General features: G+C 39.1%; 1 protein-coding gene across 2 annotated transcripts in view; it reads right to left on the bottom strand.

Annotated features, from left to right (window-relative positions):
- Window positions 1–18975, bottom strand: part of KANSL1 (KAT8 regulatory NSL complex subunit 1) — a 164403-nt gene extending 145428 nt beyond the window's left edge. The window contains exons 1-2 of one of the 2 annotated variants that reach the window (XM_031468785.2): window positions 18959–18975; window positions 17239–17374 (exon numbers count right to left, since the gene is read on the bottom strand). The gene's annotated coding sequence lies outside the window, so the exon portion shown is untranslated. Of the gene's footprint in view, window positions 1–17238; window positions 17375–18155; window positions 18269–18958 lie in introns of those variants that run through there. The other variant, XM_010981734.3, reaches the window with a different exon arrangement.
- Between the last annotated feature and the right edge of the window lie 333 nt (window positions 18976–19308).

Here is a 19308-nt window from a genome sequence, read left to right as displayed (position 1 = left end):
AGGAACATTACTTTTTAATCCACTGATTCCTGGATTCTTGAACTGTTCTCATGTGCAGTCTGGAGCATACAGCTATGGACTAGGGAGTAAGTGAAGCCACTCAACAAACAGGAGAGACCTTGCTAGAGTGTCAATTTACTCAAAGATTATAGTAAAATCAGATACACTTTTGTAAAATAAACACAAATATATTATGAAACAAAATGCAAAATTCCCATTTTTTCAAGATAAAGAAGTTTTCAAAGAAATGCCCTTTTTGTTACAAGTTGCTCTGGACAATCCCTAAGAGCACTTTAAAGGAAAAATTGGAGAAGCACTGCTTTAGATCATTTATAGATAAATCTGCAGACCAAAAACTCCTGAACATAGTCCTTTTACACAGACGGTGAAACCTGAAAAACAACTAATGTAAAAATCATGGTGAGTACAGTATTATAAATGAGGCCATAAGCTACTGAGAGAACATGACTGGAATTCAGGAAATGCTAAAGTCCCTGTCTTATCTCTGTCACTCATTTACCAAGAAGTCATACATAATTTTCCTAACAGCAATCTTTTTTGATTTCTGAATTAGACTGACAAAAATAACAGAACACAATATTCCATATTTTCAGCCGTATTCCAAATTAATTCCCACAATCAAATAAACAAATTTATCTAACAAAACTGGTCTCAAATGAACTAGCTTCAATTGGCAGAACGGCAACAATAACAAAAAGCCTAATGAAACTGTATCTTTTGTGGTATAAAGAAAAAATCCTTCTGTGTAAGGGAGGGGGAAAACTACTCACACTTCCCTAAAATTTCTATGGTGGCCGTATCAAAACGTGATCTTGCTGGTAACATTTAGGCTAGGGCATTAAATTTTTATAACATGACAATGGTAATACTTGTATTCTTGCCTTGAATGATTTTCTTTGATTTTCAAGAAAACTAGATAACCCCTTAAAGCCCTATCATTAATTCCCATTCACTCATAAACACTTGCTGAGTGTTTGTTGGATGCTAACCACTGTAGTACCTCTGAAAAAAAATACTAAGTCACCATCATAAGCTATGTGGTAGACAAGAAAAACTCCTTCTATTCACTGCTATTTTAAATGGTGAATAATTAAAAGTTAAGAAGTAGGAAGAGTGGGGAGGGTATAGCTCAAGTGGTAGAGCACATGCTTAGCATGCACAAGGTCCTGGGTTCAATCCCCAGGAACTCCTCTAAAAATAAGTAAATAAACCTAATTACCTCCCTCCCCTAGCCCCCCCCCCAAAAAAAAGAGAAGAAGAAGAAGAAAAAGTAGGAAGAGAACAATTAGCAAAATTTTAGAGCTTTATGCTTCCAATTCAACTCTCTTCTGGCCTTTTTGGGAAACTTGCATAGACCACCCCAAGAATGTTAAAATTAGGTGTTATTTATGGCATAACCAGAATGAAGTAACAACTACTTCAAAATAAAACCAAGACAAGAGGTTAAGGGAACCAAGTAGGAGACAAGGATCTGAAGTGCTAGACTTGGAACCTCTACCCTAAATGTCTCAAGATAAGGAAAAGGTGGAGAAAAAGAAAATTTGTGACTTAATTCAATTGTATTTAATTTTGCATCTGCCTTTCATTCTCAAATATTTGCTATTGTGCTGGAGGGAGGCTTCTAGGTTTCTTCTGAATGCCATAAGTTCAATAACACATCACTTCTTAAACATTAGTTATAGTAACTTCATTCAGTAATTAGGCAATTAGAATTTGCTATCACTAAATGAATGTCCAAAATTAAACCAAAATTACTTCAAGATAAAGTCAGAACACATCTCAACTCATTTGATAAGACTGTTACTACCCTGATACCAAAATCAAAGACTTCATACAAAACTACAGACCAATATTACTTATGGACATAGATGTAAAAATCCTCAACAAAAGACTAGCAAATGAACCCAGCAACATATAAAAAGGATTGTACACCTTCACTTAGTGTGATTAACACTAGGGATTCAATGTTTGTTTAATATCTGAAAGTCAATTAATGTAATACATCATATTAATAAAGGATATAAAAATAAACCACATAATCATCTCGATTGATGCAGAAAAAGCATCTGACAAACTCCAACACCCTTTTATGATAAAAAAAAAAAAACACACAGAAATTAAATGAAATTTCCTTAACCTGACAAAAGCTATCTATGAAAAACCCACAGCTAACATCATACTTAATGGAGAAAAATCAGAAACAAAATCCCTAAAAATCAGGAACAAAACAAGGATGTCTGCTCCCACCACTTCTATTCAATATTGTACTAGACATTCCAGCCAGGGCATTAGGCAAGAAAAAGAAATTAAAAGCTTTCAGGTTACAAAGGAAGAAGTAAAACTACTTCTACTTGTACATGATATAACCTTGTATGTAGAAAATACTGAGGAATCCACAAATAAACTATAAGAGCTAATAAACATATCCATCAATGTTACAGAATACACGATCACTATGTACATGATATAACCTTGTATGTAGAAAATACTGAGGAATCCACAAATAAACTATAAGAGCTAATAAACATATCCATCAATGTTACAGAATACACGATCACTATACAAATAAATATCAATTGTATTTTGATATACTAGCAAACAATATGAAATGAAGAAAATTCAATTTATCATAGCATCAAAAAGAATAAAATACTTAGAAATAAATTTAACAAAGGAAGTATAAAACACACTCTGAAAACTATAAAAATTATCATAAGAAGTGAAAGAAGTACTAATTAAGTGAAGATATCCCATGTTCATGGATCAGAAGATTTAACATTAAGATGGCAATACTCTTTAAATTGATCTACAGATTCAGTTCAACACAATCCTGAAAAGGAAGAACAAAGTTGAAGGACTCATACTTCCTGATTTGAAAACCAGACTGAAGGTTATAGAAATCAAGACAGTATGGTACTTGCATGAGGACAGACATATAGATCAATGGAATATGGATGAAGAGTCCAGAAGTAAACCCTCACATTTACAGTCAATTGATTTTTGACAAGAGTGCCAAAACAATTCAATGGGAGGCAGATGAGGTGGAGGTGGGGACTAGATAGTCTTTTCAGCAAAGGTATTGGGACAACTGGATATTCACATGCAGTAAAATAAAGCTGGACCCCTACCTCACACTGTACACAAAAATTAACTCAAAATGGATCACAGACCTAAATGCAACAGTTAAATCCATAAAATTCCTAGAAGAAAACGAGAGTAAATCTTCATTATCTTGGGTTAGGCAATGGTTTTCAGACATGGCAGCAAAAGCATAAGTGACAAGAAAAACAGGCAGATTGAACTTCATAAAAAGTATAAAATGTTGTGCATTAAAGGACTCCATCAAGAAAGTGAAAACAACCTGAGAGAGAAACTATTTGAAAATCACGTATGAAAAAGGACTTGAATCCAGAATACACAAAGAACTCTTAGAATTCAACAATAAAAAGACAATTCAGTTTTTAACATGGCAAAGAATTTGACAGAAATAGACCTTTCTCCAAAGAGACACAAATGGCTAACAAGCATATGAAAAAGATCTCGTCATTAATAGTTATCAAAAAAATTAACTCAAAACCACAATGAGATACCACTTTACACCCACTAGCATGTAACTAAAATGACAGTTACAAGTGTTGACAAGGACAGGGAGAAACTGGAACCCTCACACACTGCTGGTGGAAATGTAAAATGGTGTAGCTGTTTTGGAAAACAGTTTGGTGGTTCCTCAAAAAGTTAAATAGTTACCATATAACCTAGCAATTCTACTCTTAGGTATATACCCAAGAGAACTGAAAAGAAGTGTCTAAACAAAAACTTGTACAAGAATGTCTACAACAGCATTATTAATAATAGCCAAAATATGTAAACAACCCAAATGTCCATCACCTGATTAACGGATAAGCAAAATGGGGTATATCCATGCAATGGACTATTATTCAGCCATAAAAGGAATGCTACAACACAGGTGAACCTTGAAAGCATGCTAAGTGAAAGAAACTAGTCACAAAAGGGCCCAAACTGTATGATTCCACTTAAATGAAATGTCCAACACAGGCAAATCATAGAGACAGAAACTAGATTAGTGGTTGCCAGGGGCCAGGAGACAAAAGGATAATACAGAGTGACTACTTATAGATGTAGGGTTTCTTTTTGGAGTGTTGAAAATGTTCTAAAATTAGTTTGTGGTGATGGATGAACAACTATGAATACACTAAAAAAAAAAAGTATGATTTAAACGGGTATATTTTATGATATGTGAAATGTATATCAGTAAAGCTGTAAAATAACAACAGGATGAAGCCAAAACAACACTTTCATTTTGAAAAAAAAAAAAAAAAAGTTGAACTACTTATAAAAACATCAGGAGAAGAAGGCAAGCTTTAATTCTGCCATTTATTTCCCCTTGAAAGATTACCTCAGAGCACTAATATGCCTTCATGTTACTCTTGCAAATACATTAGCAAAAATTAGGTTCTCATCAAACTCGTTACTCTAAATTACTCTATGTAAAAATGAAATGAGGAGGCCACAACATGTCACGGATAAAAATCAGTCATCTACAGGAATGATACAAACTAGGACATCAGTAAGTGAGTGAAGAGTTTAAAGAGCACAAAATCCTATTACTAGAAGGGTTATCTTCAGTGAGACAGGACTGGAATGTATTATTATTTCAAAAGCTTAAACAAAATCTGCCCAAAGATTATTATAACAGATGGTTGCAAGGCTTCTGTAGAAGTGTAATTCAAAGAGAAAAAACTTGGCATTATCATCCCCAGTTCTACCCAGAGCGTAAAGAAAATGTCCTGATCCACAAATACAGGATCTGAGAGGAAGACTATGTGTTGAATAGGAAAGAATACGCTGATCAGTCTACTCATTTCTAAGCCAGATTGATTATTTTATTTTTCTCCCACAAATCAACAACTGTTTTTTGTTTGTATATGGTCCAGTATAGATGTGATTAGCAGACAAGTATAATCTCCAGGAATGAACAGACTGATATAATCAATGCTGCACTGGCATTCAAGTTCTACTTCTACCACCAAGCAGCTAGTGACTTTGGGCAAATGACTTCACTGTTCTCAGTTCCCTCATGCAGAAAACAAGAGAGCTTGACTGATTTAAATCAAGGTTTCTTTTCAACTGTAAAGCTCAATGATTCAGAACCCTTAAAATTACAATAATAACAATGATATGTGGTTCAACAATCTGTGTTTAACAACACAAAACTTTGGGAGAGAATTGTTATAAAAATTTAAATGACACAATAAATGCTTTCTCAAAAAAAGATTAGAACCTACTAAGGCATACACATATAACAGAACTATAATAGAAATTACAATCAGAAACTAACATATATAACCCACTAGTTATAGAGATAAAAAACATGCTTAACAAACATTCTGTAGAGTCAGGAAAAACTAAAAATGTATTATATGGCTATCTAATTTTAGAAAAGAAAATCTAGACTTTGGTTAGATAAAATTTAAATTATGCTTAAAAAGCAAATGTGGAATACGAAGCATAGAGATGGACTTTAAAACTAATGGCCGCAAGAGATCAAAAAAGTCAGATGCTCAACCAAAATGCTTAAACCGCTAAGTGGGTGTGGGGGTGGGAGAGTGGCAAGGGGGGGAAGAGGAGGAGGAAAACAACTTTTCTCAAGAGACAAAAAAATGAGGAAAAGCAATAAAATACTCTAAATTGTAGCTGATCAGGAGCACTAAGGCCTATGTAGGCAAAATAACAATTAAAGCCTTGGAAAAAAAATGCAAAGCCACAAAGAGGTGGTTTAAATATATAAAAAGCCAGATGCTGACTAAAGACTTGATGGATGACTTGATAAATAAGGTATAAACCAGTGGAAAAAGCAAGACAGCTGACAGGCCTAACTGATTTGCTTCAGTATTTACTGAAGAAGATACGTGGAATAAACTTATTTCTAAATTACTCTTTAAAGCATATAAATCACTTACAGTGAATCAAATTCATCGTTAAATAAACAAGATGCCTCCCAACTAATACATCAGATGTCAGGTAGTCATGGGGGTGCAGTATAGTTCAGTTGGTGGAGTGCAGGCTGAGCATGCCAGAGGTACTTGGTTCGGTTCCCAGTACCTCCATTTGAAAAAGTAAAAAAAAAAAAAAAAAAAAGAAACCAAGATGTTAGGTAGTCATGGAGTCTCAAAGTATTCTCTGCATTTAAAAGAATTTACATATAAAATTATAAAATTTCAGGGAAGAACCTACTGGCTGACAGTCATACAAGAGGCGTGCCCTCCAGAAAGACTCAGGAAGCTGGAATTCAGATCTGCTTCCCTTATCAACAACATTTACTGAACCCCTTGCTCAACTCCTGGCATATTTAGGCACTCAATAAATATTTGCTGAACAAAAACATGCCATCAATACAACTCCCATCTATTTAAGAGAAGGCCTCTATGGCTGTGAGCTGCAAATTGGCCAAACCAGCAAATCTCTAATAGAGGATGAAATAAGAAGACATGTCAACATGAATAACCTTCTGAGAAAAAGACAACACAGCTTCTAAAAGGGGAAACCACACTGCACTGGTCTACCCAAATTCTCTGGGGAGAAGGTATGTGAACATAATTTATTTAAGCTTTTATAAAAGTTTTGATAAGATTGTAAATAAAGGGCTATTTTTGAAGAACCTGAGTGACCACAAAATGGAGAGTATTTACTGTAGATGGGGTGTGATTTACGAGACTGACACATTGCCCACTGCACTAAGGAGGCAGGTTTAGATGGAGCGTGAGACATGGGAATTAAGGGTGGATGGATGCTGAGGCACTTCCCCATAGGAAGAAGGATAAGCAGAAGACTGATGTTAGGTAATGTTTTGGAAATGTTATGTTTAATATTTTAATAAATTATATGAAAGATTCACAGAGAATTCTCCATTTTGCAGATGGAGTGATGAGTTTCCTAACAGTGAAATACTACACAGAGTTGGAAAAGTAAGGGAACTGAAGGGTGCAAAGGATTTTTAAGTGTATTAAATGAGAAACATTTGCAAAAACTAGGATTTATTTTCAGTTTAGAGAAGACTTTGCAAAAATGAAAGTTGTCTAAATATCTGAAGGGCTGTGCAGCGCAAGAGAAACTAAAGTTGGTCTAGGCCCAAACTGGAAATTGCAGAGGGGCGCATTTCAACTCAACATAAGGCCAAGCTTTCTAACCACCAGACCAGACCCAACTGAAAAATGATTCACCAGACCAGAACTAACTGAAAGAGCTAGTGAATTACCTCTAAGAGCCTACTGAGATACAAGCGCCTACAACACTGCAGGCAGAAGAACGGCAGGAATTACAGCATGAAGCATGGACAAATGAAAGGCAAGGTATTCACAGGAACAAAATCTAAGTTGTAGCTTAAGGATGCATGGCTTCTAGTCAAAAAAGAAATTTTTGAAAAATTACAGAATGTTGCCTAAAAGACAATGTGATCTTTGCAAACGAAGGGAGGGTGGATTGCAAATTCTATCAGCAACAACAGGGGAAAGACTGTGAATAGAACTTATTTTCCTATCCTTCTAACAAATCACAATTTAGCCGTATCTGAAATGCAGTTATGATTGGTTATCATAAATCCAGAAAGGCAAAACAACACTGACAAAGATCCAGAGAAGTGTAAATGGAATGACTAAGAGCCTGAAGGAGATTTCACTGGAGATTACATTTTAAAATCAAACATCTTCAACTGAGAAACATGAAAGCCAAGGGGCACTATGATCAAAATAAGAAAATGTACCAATATAGTAAATACTAATTTATTCACCAAATCTTGGTACAATATATTGAACTGTTAAACTCGAAAAAATTGGACTTTTTTCCCACAAAAGATAAGAAGAAAGTTGTAGAATGTCTTATCAAGAGGTATTAGGATTAAGAATACTCCAGAAGTACATAAATTTAAGTATATTAAGTCCATTCCAGGGTCCTACAGGATGAAAGTGACATCTGAGGGAAGGCCTTACGTTTCTGAGGTTAAAATCTTGTAAGATAAATGCCTCACCTCACCTTGGTGCCAACTGAGACAGGACAATTGGCTGAGAGCCCCCTAAAAGACTCAGTAAGGCTTGTTGGTATAGTTCCTTCCATTCTTTTATCTACGTATGTACAGTTAACCCTTGAACAACACGGGTTTGAATGAGTGCACGTACACCTGGGCTGGATTTTTTTCCAATAAGTACATACTACGCAACGCTTGGTTGAATCCCTGGATGTGGAACTGCAGATACAGAGGACCTACTGTAAAGCTGTACGCAGATTTTAGAAAATCAGTAGACTGCATGGGGGTCAGTGCCCCTAACTCTTGCATTGTTCCTTGTGTGTTATATAATTCTTAAAATATATATACATATATATATATATATATATATATATATATATATACTTTATCTTTTATATATTTAGAATCCTCCTTACATAGCTCTATATTCTGAATTTTTCATTTATCATATACTCAACATTCTAAGACATTAAAAGTTCTTCAAAGATACTGTTTTATGGCTGTATAGTCATTCACCCTTAATATGCCATAACTTACCCACTAATCTTGCTGTTCATTCAAGTTTATTCTCAGTTCTCACTAGTGTAAATAATGCTGCAATGAGTATCTTTGTTTACAAATCTTCCTGCGTATATTTCTATTTTCCCCCTTAAGATAAATTACTAGAAGTGGAACTACTGAGTTAAAGGACATCTTTAGGTTTTTTGATATATGTTGCCAAAATACCTTCCAGGAAAATTGGGCCCAATGCACACTTCCACTGGCAGTTTTGGAGACTGCTCCCTCACTGTTTGACAGCACATTCCAACTGCCAATTTGATAGGTTTAAAAAAATAGTATATTATTTTAATCTGCATTCCTTTAATTACTTACCACAATAAAAAATGTTTCTTATATGCCTGTTGGTTATTTGCATTTCTTCTTTGTGAAGTCTAATCATGATCTTTGTCAGTAAGGTTTTTTACTTTCTTTTGGCAGTGACAAACTGAAAACCAGCTGGGATGTAATCACATTATCAGTAGCTTCAGCTCCCCCTGCTGGCCAAAAAGTTACTACCATGATCAAGACCTGGATAAAGGTAACCTGTAGACTACAATTATAAACTTGCTATTTTCCGGAATGTTGCTACAAACAATCTATACAAGGTGATAAGAGATAAAACATTATGTGTCTAAACTTATACTTAACAGAGCTGTGATGGAGAAGGAGAGAGAGACACTTGATCACTAACATTTAATAATTTCACAAAAAAATGTTTAAAATATTATCAGTTCACTGCCAAATTACTATCTGGATGGAACATTACAAGCCTAAAATTCATTTCTCTCTATCTTGTTCTAATAATGTGAAAACATTCTAGTTGCTAGACGACACTGGGTTGTTAGCCCACTGGTTCTCTTATTCAAAAGCAAAAATAATAAAAACACATACGCCCTTCATCATTCAATGGAAAATTACAAAAACAAAAAACAAAGAAAATCCTCTTTGTAAATCTTATTCCAAAGCTACAAAGCACTCACACTGAACTGACTGGCTCCTACAGTTCTAAAGGCTAAGGCCAAGACTAGTCAATGGAAGTGACTAGTTCAGCTTTTCTGCTGACACCCTCCTAAAGACGCACCTCACAGGCTGGCAATGCAGTCCCTAGACCATTCATTCAATCTACATTCACTAAGTGCCATCATGTGGCAAGCAGTGATGATGAAAGACAGGACACAGCTCCCACTCTCAGAGACCAGCTGGGTGGAGAAGCAAACCTGCAGTCACTGTACAGTAGAAGTGCCAAGGACCCACACACACTTAAAGGCAAAGCCTGGTACACAGGAAGCTGTGGTGTCAGTTACTGTTGTTGTCAGACTTCAATCTTATTAAAGAACTAGGAGGGGTTCGTTTCTAGAGCAGGGCAGGAGGCCACTTTAAACAGTGGCAACTGCAAAGGAGCAACAGGTGCACAGAAGGAAAGGTGAGCAGCTCAGCACTGAGGAGAGAGAGCTCAGGAAGGAGTGGGGGAGACGATCTGGATGCTTGGCAAAAGCATTTGAACCTTACCTCAAAAGCCAGGTAAGCCATGGAGAAGGAGACATATGGTCATATGATGAGATCTGCATTACACAAGGACCAACTGGGCAGCAACTTGGAAGTCAGAAGGCAGTTGAGGAGAATGATCAGAAAGTGACTGAAGGTCACACAGGCAAAGGGTGGTGAAAGTGTGAACTCAGAAGGGAGAAGTGGGGATGGGCTAGGATCTCAAGAACATGGTGACTCATGTGCCACAAGAAGGAATCCTGGCCTGAGTGACTGGGTGGGCAATGGGACCAATCACTGGGTCATGAAGACAGGAAGAGGCTGGACTTGGGGAAGTACATGATGAGGTCATTTTGATGTCTAGGAGGCAGCTGTGTGCATGGGACTGGAGATCAGAAGACCACTTAGAGGTGGGAAAAACACATTTGCAAATCATCAGTATATGGATGCCAACTGAGACATAAAAACTCATCTAAGATATCAGCCAGGAACTGCAACAGTAAGAGGAAAGGAGGCCAAGGTAAGGCAAACATTGAAAGAGGAAAAAAGTCAGCAAAGAAAACTGAGAAGCAGCAGCCAGGGACGACAGCGATGACAGAAAGCCGGCACTCTCACCACTCGTACTCTACTGTGTGCCACACACTCATCTCTGTGCTTTTCATTATTAACTCACCTCCTCCTCATAACAGTCTCATAAGGTAAGTGCCATTATTTTTATTACTTTATTATTTTTCCCATTTTTCAGGTGAGGTGGCTGAGGTACAGGGAGAGGCACATGGGAAGTGGCAGAGTTGAAATCTAATTCTAGGAGTCTCGCTCCAGAGTCCATGTTCTGTATCATGACTCTACAACGCCTCTCAGAAATGAAGACAAGAGGCCAGGAAGGACCACCCCCACCACAGCCAGGGAGAACGCCGCCAGCGTCAGAGACCACAAGGAGGCCTCAGAAGATAAGGGCAGAAAGGGATACTCTGAATTTGGTCACAGGGATGACACTGTTAGGCAGGTACAGTGGAACACGTAGGTAGAAGCTAGACAAATACTTCACTAACAAAGGGACCAATGGTTGCAGTTTAAGGGTTTTGTGTTTTTAAAAAGTGAAAGAGACTTGAGTGTGTTTATAAGCTGAGGGGCACGAGTCAACAGGGCATGAAAGGGTGAAAACTGGATGGGAAAAGGGATAAATGACAGCCAGAGGTCCCTACAAGGAGGAAGAAATTAGCTCAAGACTAGAGGGGTGGCGTAGTATGAGAAGAGACAAAGACAAGGACAGGGATGGACCCCAAGAGTCTCTTCCCTGAGTGGCTCCGTCCTCCACAACCTAAGCAGCAAAGTCACTGGGGGAGAGAGACTCCCTCGGTGAACAAGGCAGCTGTTTAACTTCTGAAGAAGCCCCCACAGCAAGAGGCTTTTGAAATTACAATATGAATTTATACTTTTTGATTCTTTTACCCCTGTTTTCACTCTTATCTCACTGTTTCATTAAATTATGATTTAGGTTGTACACACTTCACAAGATAATTTTTAAGCAAGAAAAAAATCTAGCAAAACCAAATCACTAGACTGTTCAGAATAAAAAAGTAATATTTTTCAATTCCTTCAAGTCAAGAACTTACAATGGCTACTCCCTTTGTCCTCTGGAGCAAACCAGCCAGCAAAGCCCAGAGCTGCTCTCCCACTCACAGCCTGACTCTTCTCCCCGACTCCAGCCCCAGCATGGTGCTCCACCTCAGCCTGGTCAGCACGCTCTCTGGCCCAGGCGAGAGGCCCTTCAGTCCAAACTGTTACCCAGTACTATGGATTCCTGCACTTCAGGATAGGGAAACTGGAGAAGGAATCCGGGAACTAGACTCTTAGGACAACTAACAAAGCAATTTCATACCACGTATTTATCTAGAGCAGTCCCAGATCACCGTGAAAATCTGATGAAAGCAATGGACCCTTCCTCTCCATAAAATGCACACAGGCAAAAACCACATCATTTTGCAACAGACTGCCAAAAAACTGTCATTATTCACGTATTTTATCCATAGAAAAGTCCCTCCAGCCATTATTAAGGACCTATTTACTCTACCTTAGCAAATAACTTATAAAAGCTTAGTTTGCTGGTATCGTAACCTACCACAGAAAGAAGGCATTACAATAGAAGGGAGAACTGCCAGAGGCCGCGCTGGAACACGGCCAGTCACAGCCTGATACTGAGGTAGGAGACCATGAAAGTGATCATCACAGACAAAAGAATACGGAGAACTGCGGGGCAGTCTGCAATATGAGCATACTACTCCTTTAACGGTTTATTTTATGGCCTCCAAAGGCACGTCACATTCCAGCACAGGACAGCAGTGATGAGCACAGTGTTGGTCTTCTGTAATTTTGATTACTATTAAAAGATAAAATTTTGTTCAGGGTGCTTTTTTAAGGAAGCAGAGAAGCATGCAATACCTTTTGGGAAAATGTTCACCTAAATGATAACTCTTTGAAGTCTTCACACTAGTTTCAGGAGAAGAAACCATCAAACAAAGGTGCATACAGGCCAGGGGTAAAAGGTAAGGTTTCAAAACAAAACAGGTCAGCAGCAGCCAGATCACCACGGGTCTATATGCTGGGTCAAAAAGGTTGAACTTTACCCTAAAGGCAAATAGAAAGGGAACAGAAGCAGAGGGCGGGCCAAATCAGTCAGGCCAGGGAGGAACTTCCTCAAGCTCTTGCTGTTTCTGGAATGAGCCATACTGCCTACCCCCAAAACGAAGCTAAATACTGGAGGCTATTTAGCTGAATATAAAACATTGTCTCTCTATTCACACAGGGAAGGAGGTGTTAATTCCACATCGCTGAGTATCTCTAGCTCTCCACCCTAGAGACAGATACCCGGGCCTACTTCTTACCCAGTAAGGAAATCCCAAAGTTTCATCCAATTTCACACAGGACACATGGAGAACAGACTGTACTCTTGACCGTAATTTTTCAGGTCAGAATTTTACTGATAGTTTAAAAAAAGAGAGAGAAAATAACCTTACCTTCTAAAGTTCAATTTTATATGAATCTAAAGTTTCAATAACAAAAATCTGTATGTTAAAGATAAATGCATGAGAAGCCTAAAGAAATAATCAATCTACTTCTTGAAATCATGTTCCAATTTGCAGCAAAATTTTCATCTCCTATGTACTACACTGAAGGTCACCTGTAATGAGTGACATTAGTCTGTGCAGCTCACAAGGCTAATGGATATTGTTATGGGCTGAATTGTGTCCACCCAAAAAAGGTATTTTGGACTCCTAACCCCTAGTACCTCAGAATGTGACCTTAGAGAAAGAGTCTTTACAGAGGTACTCAAGTTAAAGTGAGGTCTTTAGGACCTTAATCCAATATGACTGCTGTCCTTTTAAAAAGGAGAAATTCTGAACAAAAAAGATACATGTACAGAGAGAACTATGTAAAGACTGGAGTTATGATGACGCAAGCCAAGGAACTACCAGACGCTAGAAGAGAGGCCTCCAAGAGATCCTGCCCCAGCTCCCTCAGAGGGAGCATGCGCCTGCCCTCGGACTCCCAGCCTCCAGGGATGAGAGACAACAAACATCTGTTGTTTAGGCCACTTAGTTTGTGGCACTTTGTACGGCAGCCCTAGCAAACAGATGTCATGAAGAAAAATTAGCAGCTCGTGTTTACTGAGCACATACCAAGTGTTATCCTCAGCACTTCACATCAACTAACTCATTTAGTCCCTACAAAATCCAGCCTAGGATCTAGGTACTATAATTATACCCTTTTCACAGATGAGGACACCAAGTCTCTAGGAGGTTAAGAAATTTGCCCAACATCAGCCACAGCCATTAGCTATAAGTAACTATTATTTAGTGTAATTATTATAATAACAGTCGTAGTTCACTAAGCCAGACACTATGACCTTTGCAGATATAATGTACACAACGATCCTCTGAAATAAATGTTAATATTATTTCCAGCACAAAGGAGGACCCTGAACCTCCAAGAAATTAAGAAATTGCCTAAAATCACACAAGCAAGAATGTGATAGTGTAGCTAATTGCCAACTTGAGGGAATAAACAATGAAAATCTTTTTTTTACTAAAACTTTAAGAGTAATTGAAATTTTTTAGTGCCTGCCCTTGCAATTCGATTCTAGAAATATACACCTATAAATTCAAAATTCTTCAAGATCCCTGGAGAATCTGTGTCCCATATTACAGTACCCTTCGTATATGTATCCCTTCAACTACTGCTCAAGGGCTATCTGCTCTCTCAGCTGTGGCTCTTTGCCATTTCTCTGACTTCCAGGCACAGGAGAAAAAGAAATGCAAGGTTTCAGACACTGTTTTTTAATTTTTTTTTAATTTTCATATTTAATTTCTCAATTTTGATACACACATCAGAAAGCATAAAAAAATATAATATAGTTGAGAAGTCTCCTTCCCACTCTCTCCTCTACCTGCACAGTTCCTAGATTTAACAGGTAACCAGTGTCACCATTTTCTTGTTTATTTTTCTAAAGTGTTTTCTTATGCATTTATAGCAAGCCAATACAAATTTTCCTTTTTCCTTTTTTTTTTTCAAAAAACACAAAGGTTAACATATCATACACACTATTTTGCATCTTGCTTTTATCACTTAACTGTATATCTTGGAGATCTTTCCATATCATAATGAATTATATTTTAATGATGTCCTTTTGTTAAGAATACTTTTTTCTTGCATTCATCCTAGTTCAGTCTAGCACACAAGACAACCAGCAGTCCCTAAGAGCTCTCTGAGACAACTGACGGTGGCACCAGACCACACACCAAAGACCATGTATCTCTTCTCTGTGCCTCCTCACCTTCACTCTGCTCTCTCCTCCAACTCATCCAATTCTCCACCTCCTCCCTGTTCCTCTCCCATCTCAGCCATGCCCTAACCCTGACAACTGGACCTAGAAACATCAAACATCACCGATACTGCTTAGTCATGACTAGCAGTAAGAAAGCTGTCGACCCCTGACAGAAAGAGAAAGGGGTAAATAATTTCCATGGGAACTTCTAATTAACAAGCGTGCGTTAAATTGAGGAGCTTTTGTTTGGAGTTATTTTTCCTGTTATTTATGTTTCCTTTGGTACTTTGGTTCTTGAAAAGGGTGAGTACTGGCACTATTTTCCATAAGCATGGAAACAAAAGCAGCACATATGCGGGTCTAACATTTAAGTAACTCCTGATAGAACCAGAGTCATTCTGAAATAAGATAATCAGAAACAAAGCGTAAGAACTATAGAAAATGAATATTTTGGCTCCACAGCGTACATCTTAATTAGCCTACTTTTTTTTTACTTAAAAATAAGTACTGTAATCTGAAGGTACATTTCAGAAACATTTCAAGGTATTCACAAGAAAAAAAGAGAATAAAGCTCTCTCCCTTTTTTATTCTCCATCCTGCAAATTCAATGCTGTCTTTTCCCTCACCCCAAAAAGTGCCCTTTTTCCCTCTGCCCAGATCAAACACTACAGTTTCTAAGTTTTTTTTAAGTCATAAAAGGAGACGAAAAATGTTGGCAAATAAAAAATTTGTTTAGACTCAGAAGAGGTCTTCCGCTGATAAAAGGTTTAAATTAAGGCAGCCACAGAACTATACTCTTAAGCTGCTAACAGGTGGTAACACACAGTGTGGAGTACTGACTGCACTCTGTATTCTTAGCATGCCACAGGCCTTTGGTGCAAGTTTAGGGGTCACTGTGGAATATATATATATATATATAAATAAAATATATATAAATATCAAACCAAGCTTTTATGGATCTAATACATTAGTTAAAGCCAAGGTTACTGTGAAATAAAATCCAATATATTGATCCCCAGTTCCCTGGGTTTCTAGGGAAGTAGTACCCACTGATACCCCTTTGCCTGCTTCCTAGAGAAAACAGAGGTCCTGGCACTAAACACTCAGTACCAAAGAGAAATATTTCTGTACAAGGTCCTCCAATTCCTATGGATTCAGGACATCAGGGTGGGTTCCCTATGCAACACCTCCAGTTCTACAGGACAGTGGCTGGAAAAACTGTCACTCTGGCATCCTTTATACTAATATAAGCATTCCTTATCCAACAATAGCATCCAGAACATACATGAAGATGAGAACTCAGTTTACATTTACCTAAAGATTTCCCACAATTCAAATATCTAGTTTACACTAACTGCATCAATCTCTGATTTAATCACTGCATTAACGTGGACTTCCAAGGACAGATTACCACACAACAATCTTAACTACACTTTTGATTTATTTTATTTAGCTCCAAAGTAAGACAACCTGTTGCCACCTGGTGAAGCTGGTGGAGGGCTTCCATCACTCCTTATCTTTCTCTCCCCATCCTTCCACCCATTTTCCTCCCTATGTGTATCTTTAAGCTTTGTCCTCTGTTTAGTCCCTATGGAGAGTCTTTTGGTTATCTATGTACAAGAAATTGGAAGTAGCCAAGAGACTGGAGAATCACCACATCAACGAGAGCTTTTTTTATGTAAAGATCACTTGCCTACACTGCCCAAAATAGGTTTATCCTGTGGGATGAAACTTGGCACAAAGTACTACCTGTTGCGAAGAATAGTGTAAATTCGCATACAAAGGACTAAGGAGTAGCAGGAAAACTCTCAGAGCTGTACACATAACTACTAAATAAATAATAAAACTTCTAACATACTAAATGAAGTTTCAGAGTAAACAAATAGCTAATGACACATCTTTTGTAACACATGAATCAGCTACAGACTTGCAAGAGTGGGACACGCCCTAGCACCTATGACACTGAAGTACCTGTTTGAAAGTGGACCTGGCTGTCTGAATTGCCAATCCATCCTACTGAGACTGGAACAGAATTTTACAACCATGTGGGTTGTCATAATTTAATGTTAAGAAATAAATGCATCATTATGATGGAAGTAAATTTGAGAACTTCATTAATATTTTAACACCAATAATCAATAAGTAGCAATACAAGGTAAGGAGTAATCAATCAGTCCTAGGAAGCAAACATAATAGTTTTGAGGAGAAAGAAGTGTCAGGTAAGAGAGTTGAAGAATTGCAAATTCGAGATTAGAAAATCCTCAATTCTAAAGAAAAAGAAACAAAATGCCTTTAATTAAAAAAAAATTTTTAAACCACATCTTACCTTAAGAGGCATCCAAATAGCATTCATAGTGTCAGGAATAGTTCAGACAGTACTCAGAAATGAGCAAGAGAGTCTTAGTAATCCCTCAGTCACCAAGTATAAGCAGGTGGGAAAATTTTTTGTTTCAGGAAGGCACCTAAAAGAGAGGACTTTCATTTAGACTAAAAAATAATGAAGACTAAGCAAATAGTTTAAGCTATGTGGACAGAGATTTGAATTACTATTTGCCTCACCATCCTAAAAAGATGTAGAAAATGACATCCCCTTTGGAAAAGGGCAAATGTGTGTAGTATATGTATCGCCATACAGAAATAGAAATATACTTTACATAAAATTGGATTAAGTGTGTAACACATACTTTAGATAACATAAAATTGCTTATCAAATAATTAGAAAACCAAAACCATTTTTCCCAGATTAAAAAAATGATTATCCACTTCATTAACACTATTAAAAAGTGATTATTTAAACTGATCAAATAAAAAAGACCCTTGCCCCATTTAATTTTACTTAATAAATTAAAACATTTCCAATCATTCTGATTGTCCTAAATTTTAAGTTACAGAGCCCATTCTACGTGAAAAATAAAATCCATTCTTGACTGAGTGCTGCAAACAAATAAAACTCTCTTCTTTCCTGGAGACCTTTAAAAGCTGACCAAACAACTTAATTTTGAGGATGGAGGGAGGCAAGTTTGTCTGAAGGCAGGAGGATGGATTAAATGACCTCTTACAGAATCCCTGTTCAAGTTCTAGGCCTGAATGAAAATTCCAGCTTAACCAGTTACTGCTTCGCTTAAAATGGAGGCTTGCCCGAGTAGGGACAAAAATAACAGCACCCACCTCTGTAAGATAAATTTCGAAAAAAAACCAAAGACCATAGTACCCTCATTTTTAAGAAAAATTAAAAATAAAAACCTCAGGAGTGGATTTGTTCTTGCGATGCGTGTGTCACTTCGGCTTCGAAGGCTTGGCATCACTTTCCTTACAGCTCATCGGATTTGGGGGGCGGGGGGGGGGGGGTCAGTTTGACTCTTGACCCGTCTCAGGAGGGTTTAACAGCCCCTCCATGATCCCCATGGCAAAAGCCAAGGAGAGAAAAGAAAGGGGAGAACCCGAGTTCTCACCCCTCCCCCACCTTGGACCCTAGTCCCAAACCTACCCCCCCCCCCAACTCCCGGCACCTTCCCGCAGCAGGGCGACTCCTTCTGCCCTAAACCCATTGTTAGGGAGGGGGCGAGTAGGGGAGTGGGCTCAGGGTAGGGGAGCCTGCGGCCGTTGCCCCGGCTCGCTTCAGGAGGGGGCGGCCCGCGGGATGCAGCTTCCCTTCCTCTCAGTGTCGGTCCGTCCCACCTCGGCTCGGCCTGGCGCCCCGGGCTCCTCTCGGCGCCCCCGGCCCCGGGCCCAGCCCAGCCCGCCCCACGAGCACCAGGCCCCCGGCCCCTCCGCCGGCAGCCCGCGGCCCAGGCCTGCGGGTGGCGCGGGGTGGGGGTCCCTGTGCCCCACACACGCGTCCCCGCTCCCCCAGCCCAGTCGCTTCCAGGGGCCTCGGAGGCGCCCGCTCCCCGGGCCCGTCGGCCCCCCGCCTCTCCGCCGGGCCACCCCCTCGGGCTCCCGCAGTCGGGGTCGCCTCCCCTTCCCCACCATCACCCCTACCGACTCGTGCCCCCACCCCCCGGGGCACTAGTGCCAACGGCAGCTCCCCCGGCCCCCGGACCTACCTGCACGGCTCAACCAAGCCTAGAAGTGGGGGCGGGGAATCTTCCGCCCTCCTCTGTCTCTCATTGGCCCTTCCGGGGGATATCGGGAGCGCCATTGGCTGATGGCGGATGTCCGTCAGAGTGATGGGGCGGGACAGAGCGGGGAGAGGGATGCTGGTGCCTCGGCGTCTCTGTCTCTGTATCTCGCTATCTCTGTCTCGGCTCTTGGAAACGAGAGACATTTGGACGAGAGGACTGGAAGGAGGCCTGAGGCAGAAGGAATAGAAATAGGAATCCTAGCAGAGCTTCCCAACAGTCTGCCACTGCGAACCCCCTACCTAAGTCCCCTTTAGATCCTCTTCTCCATCACC

The sequence above is a fragment of the Camelus dromedarius genome, chromosome 16, assembly GCF_036321535.1.
Source record: "Camelus dromedarius isolate mCamDro1 chromosome 16, mCamDro1.pat, whole genome shotgun sequence".
NCBI lineage: Eukaryota > Metazoa > Chordata > Mammalia > Artiodactyla > Camelidae > Camelus > Camelus dromedarius.
This window is presented reverse-complemented; position numbering and strand designations above follow the sequence as displayed.